Below are 6,000 nucleotides of genomic sequence, written 5' to 3' on the forward strand. Positions count from 1 at the left end.
TCTTCAGCCTTCGGCCTTCGACCTCTGTGGCTTTCTCAGTCTCTCCTACCTTCTGGTCAAGCCCTCAATCCGGAGAGAAGCCATTATATCCTCTTTTCTTCACCTTAGTTCATCTCTGATTGCAGGTCTTCCTTCAGACCACCTCAGATTGCATCCTGCATTGTGGAAACGGTTGGTTGGAGGCAAGATTTCTGGAAGTGGGGTTTTACTTTTAATCTTGGGTTTTTATTGCACTAGGATCTCCAGGCCTGGATATGAAAGGCACAGATTTAATAACCTACCAGCAACTCCATCACACTGGCACAAGCAAAACCATAAAACAACTTGACAAGACAAAGACTTGAAGCCGGTGGGTCCCAGCGTTTGAATATTTAATCATTTCATCTCACCGCCCTCCTATGGCCCATGCGCTTGGGTTGCACAGTCATATGTTTTCATTAAAGACATGAAGGACCAAGCGGAAGCTGCTGATTTGAACCCAGAAGTGCACGAGGCGTGAGCGGGAACGATCGTGTAGAACGCTTGAAGGCTCGTGGTCCAGCTGGGTTGGCTGCAATCTAAAATGTCATCCGTTATAGTTTTTTTTTTTCTGCTCATATTTACTGTGTCATTTATGTTCTTTTACTCCTCCGGTGATCAGCAGGACAGTGCAAAGTCACCGGAGGGGGTAGGAGGACAGTCTGGGTGTATTTGTGTGAGAGTCCTGAAAAGGTGCTCTCCGTTCTTTGCGTTGAACTTTCTTTTTTCATGGTTGACCGAGTTGCCATGGCGACAGAAGGAAACCATATGTTTGAGATTTATTGAAACTGTGTATTATTTATTGTTGGGACTTTAAGAGCCTCATAGCTGTATTTTTAACTGTTGTTTTCATGGATCACTGGATAAAAATGTGCTACTAAGTGGACCATCTCATGTTCAGCGAAGGAAGTTTTACATAATGCAAAACTACAAAGACTGCTTCTGAAAAACTGCACATAGAAACACGTGTTGTCGCTTTAAAATTAATCTTTAATTCTGCAGCGCTTAAGTGCTCAACTACAAGATGCCTTTGTGGTTGGAGCCTGTCGCGCTGTAGCTGACTAGAACAGAAAAACACACAAACCGCTGCTGCTCTGGCAGGAATAAGAAGTGAAGTGTTTTATGAAGTGATGAATATTATGAATATCTGAATTCAAATTCTGCTCATCTGAACTTACTGAGCGAACCTCAGCTTTAAAAACGTGAGATGCAAACTACAGTTTTTCCTTATTTAGAGACATTTGTGTTCAGATAAATTTACTGCTTTGTCCAAGGCTCATACACTGGGAGGAAAATATTGGATCCATTCTCTTTGAAGGAGTTTTTAATAAAAACAAATAATTTTGTGTTTTAAGATTTATTATAACAATTATAAATACTAAAAAAAAGTTAGTATTTATACTATCATGATGGCGTGTGTGGGATTGAATCAAAATAAAATACAATCCCTGTGTTCATTGTGATGACATGAATGTCACTCGTAACACTGTGGCTCCTGGGTGAGGTTTTTCTTTTGTGTTTTTACGGGAAGACGGCATAAATTATATCAGGCTTTTTAATATATATATGGTCCATTTGCATTGGTCTTTCAGTAGAATTTGCTGACAGCAATAAGAAACAAACTTAAGTCAGACTTATCCTTTAAATCAGTTTACTGCTGATGCCAATCCTGAGCTATGTTGAAATTACTTTTACTGTGTGAAACTGCTGTATAATAACAAGAAAACACTGACGGTGTTTTTGTGTTCGTCACTCATCGAATGTCTGAATGGTGATCCAAAGTGTTACTTGATGAAATGTATTATCAGAAGAAAACAGAAAAAAAACTACAAAAAGCAAAAAAAAAATCTATATAGTCCCTTTCAAATCATAGCTTATAATAATGACATGGGTTTTTTTGTGCATTTTACAATAACTGGTTTTATTGCAAGTCATCTGATTTGATGGTTTCAACAGTATTTATCACACTGTCTTAGTGTGACAGTGTTCTTGTATCACAACACCATTTTTTTTTTTTTTTTCTCCTCAGTGACTGGTTTATTTTGCGATGCCAGCGCGGTTGTTTGATCGTGCTGTCACATTTTGTGAAAAAGGGACATTTGGAATGAAAATGGTAAGAAATCAAATCCGTTAATGTGAGAAAAGCTCAGTTTTGAAGATTCATCGGGTGGCTTGTGTGTATTTTTTTTTTTTTTGCACAGATATTGTATAACGCTAAATTTTATTCATTCGTTCGAACACACTGGGTCTCCATAACCACTAGCATCGAAGCTGAAATGATCGATAACCTTTTACCTGATGTTTATTGAACACATCTACTATATTGTGAAACTGTTGGTATTCGTACAGTATAGTGACAAACAAATGCTCAAAGACATTCCTGTAATATTTGTTGCTGTCTGTGTCTCACTGGGAGCCGGCTGAACTTTGTGTCTTTATTTCCCTTTAACTGTTCATCTGTTCATTTATGATCCATTTTCTTGGCTGTGTGTTTTTCTAAGTGCTCTTTTGATTGTGCGAGTTGTTCGCCTGGCTATTCTGCTTCTTGTGAGAGAGTTTCAGTAATGGTTATGCTGTCATATCTGAGAGTCTGCGATTGCTCTTTCAAAATGCCAGAGAGGCAGTAAAAACAGTGCTGTAAATTCTCCTCATCTTCACATTAGTTGGCCCTTTTTTCTCTTTCAGTGTGACATCTGTGAAGCTGTTTTTATATTTTTGTTTTACTCAAAGGTGAAACTGGGCTTCTTCTTCGTTTTGAACGGTCTCTGCTGAGCCTTCGTGTTGCAGGGAGGTAAAAAAGAAAGTTTATTGTCACTGGGTCAAACTGGCACACTGATATTGATATTACTTTGTCGCTGATCTGCTTGTTTATTTCCTGTGATCATGAGCTCTATGAACCAAGAAGAATGAGACCTTTTGTGATTCAGCTGAAGAGTCTGGGTGTGTGACGGGGCTCAGAACAAATGGCTAGTGACAATCAGAGCTGAGCTTTGTAATGATGGGTGGTGAACGTGACAAATAAAGTTTGAATGATTTCAATTCAACCGGGGCTGAACGCGTATTTGTTGCTGCCTTTCCTTACAATTTTATTCAAATATTAGAGAGACGCACGCACACGCATTTCATCATCTGCGATATGTAACATGCAGCGACAGTTGCTCAATTAAGATTCTGATCTGAATAGTTTCTATTTCCCCCGAGACCCAAACCAGACATTTCAGACTGCAATCAGTTGTTGTGAAATTGCCTCCATCCACCAACTTCTTCCTAAATGAATGAACAAATTGCTTCTCACAGGGACAAAAACAAAATGCAAAGCAGTGGGTTTGATGTCTGTGATTGAAGCAATCACAACGTCAAACCCTCCTCCGCCTCGCTGCCATTATGGCCTGCCCTCCAGACCGACTCCGTCTCCGCCATTTCCCTTATTGCATTTATCTTCCGTATAAATGCGGCATCATAATTACAGTAATGTAATAACAACATAACCTTTTTCTTTTGTTCTGCTTGAAACAACCAGGTTCTGCACAGGCTGAGTGACAAAGACGGGAAAAACTCTGGAGGATTTTACAAAGGAAACAAATAAAACAAACAGGCAGACATCAATATTCCCCCCCGTTGCCCACTTCTGGTGTTTATTGATAACATTTAATGGCTCAATTTGTTATTATTGACTGTTTAGGCATGTGAGTGGGCCGCTTTAATCCACCCATCAGAATGGATTGTCATAATCACTTCTGTGATACCCTGAAGAGAAGCTGGCCACTTTTCCACCATAGCAGGAAATGCAGACACAAAGTGAAGACGATGCAGCGTGATGTGGTAATCAGTTAACACACCGATCACCAACAAGCTGCACGTGGGCTTTCCGAAATTCTTGTGGAGCACCAAAAACTGTCAGCAAAACTTTGCTGAATAATATTTGGAAGTGAATGTGTTTGGAAGTTGCTGACCTGCCTTTTATGTTAACGTTGCTGTAGCAGTTTTATAAAGCTCATGTATGGAACTTGGTGCTGAAGTCCCGTCTTTAAGGTAAGAAAATGTTCATTTGGTGACGGCCACAGCCACACACTTGTGTTTGGGTCAGTCGCACACACTGAATTCATATTACACAGTTTGGTTGATTTCTAATTTGTTTATTTGCCAGTATTTTCTCCGTTGCATTTATTAGTAACTCTAAAATTCACAATATTGAGTTGTTTAGAAGTTTTGGTTTTTATTTTGGGAACAAAATGTCCAATCACATCTGCTCCCTGCTGACGTACACACAGACACATAAATGCATTCCATCTCCCGTTAATGCATAAATAGGCTTTCATGAATGCACACAAGCCTTTAAAACACAAACAAACAAATTCCCCCACGACACAAAAACCAAAATGAGACCTCAAACGCCAATAATGCAACAAACACACTTGGGAGCTTCCACTGAGGGGAAATTCAAGCCTAACCACTTCACCACAAAAGATTTCATTATTTCCATAACTGTGTATTTATGTGTTGTACACATGCTGTTCTCTGCAGCAATTCATGGGATTATTCATTTGAAAGTGCACGAGGGCGGCTGTGGGTAAATTGCGGGCAATGAATTTTCATAGGTTAGCTGAAGTGCTATGCCTTTGATTGCACTTTGATTTGGCCCAAAATGTCAGGCACCTATAATCAGCTCTAATAGTAGCACCAGAGTTAATTTAGTCCATATGAACAAGACAGCCTTCCTTTTCAGTCATCTGACGTTCTGCGTTCTGCTGACAGTAATATTTCTGTGTTGATGTCAAACAAACGTCCAAAAGCTGGTTCCAGTCAGCAGGGCAAAACAAACACAGTCAGGGAACTGTCTCTTTCAAATATGGATGGAACGGAACGGAAGACGTTCTGTCATGTCTCCTGTCTTCATGACAGGAGAAATATTCAAGTGTCATTCAGAGAAACGAAGAGACTCGGACCTGCTGCAGCGACTTGACTTAAGACTTTGATTAATGTGTCTCAAAAGACTTCTTGGACTTGACACAAAACAGAGGATTTGAGACTTGAACCTGACTCTCTACTAGCTGAAGATTTGACCTCATAAAGATTTATTTTGAGAACAAAACCATTCAAGTCTGAGGCCTGAAAGGCAGATGTTGAGTGTCTTCTATAAAAATGACTTAGGACTTGACTTCAGACTTGAGGTGGACACTGACAGTCTAAATCTCCAGACAATGGATTTGAGATGAGACTGGATCATTGGCCATAAATCCGTCACTCCAAAAGAAATCATTTTGGGATATTCATTCTCTAGGAGACAAAGAGTAAATCTCTTAAACTGTGATCAAACTGAACCTTCTGTAAGCATTGTTCCCCGAGGCTTCTCTGCATAATGTCATAATGTGTGTACAGTTCAGCTTTAGTACTGGCTCGTTTGTCAGGCTGTGTTGGCGGTGGATGTTGAGGGCTAAATGTGGTCCAGTTTTGTGAGTCACAGAGAATAAGGAGGCACCGCTGCCCCGAGGTTTCCATGTATTTTTTGCCTTTTGTGAGTCAGAGTGTGTTGGAACAAAGCAGCAGCAGCAGCGCAGGAGGAGGCCAGGTGGGCTGTTAGAGCAGCTTATCGCTGATAACGTGCGCTCATCCCATCTCTGCTCGGCTCAGGGGTGACAGCAAGTCTGCCACTTTCACTCTTCTTTCAATCTCTCCTCTGCAGAGACAAAGTTTATGCTTCTACTCTTCTCTCTCAGAAGCCAAAATTATGAAAGCGACATTTAGGCAACAAACTCTTCAGTAACTAATAAACTATGAATAATCAGGCTGTCTGAAAAGTTCAAGCTGAGTCACATTACTTTGAGGTTTTTGAGAACTTGGTTTAGATCAGTGAACCTGTTCCCTTAAATGTTTCTTTGTGCCATATTAAATAGGTGCGATCAATGTGCTTCTAAGAATTATGAAAAGAAACGAGTGTAATCAGAAGAAAAACAGCTTGAAGGTGAATTGTGGGCGAGTGCG

Source organism: Echeneis naucrates, chromosome 18 (genome assembly GCF_900963305.1).
Source record: "Echeneis naucrates chromosome 18, fEcheNa1.1, whole genome shotgun sequence".
NCBI classification, from domain to species: domain Eukaryota; kingdom Metazoa; phylum Chordata; class Actinopteri; order Carangiformes; family Echeneidae; genus Echeneis; species Echeneis naucrates.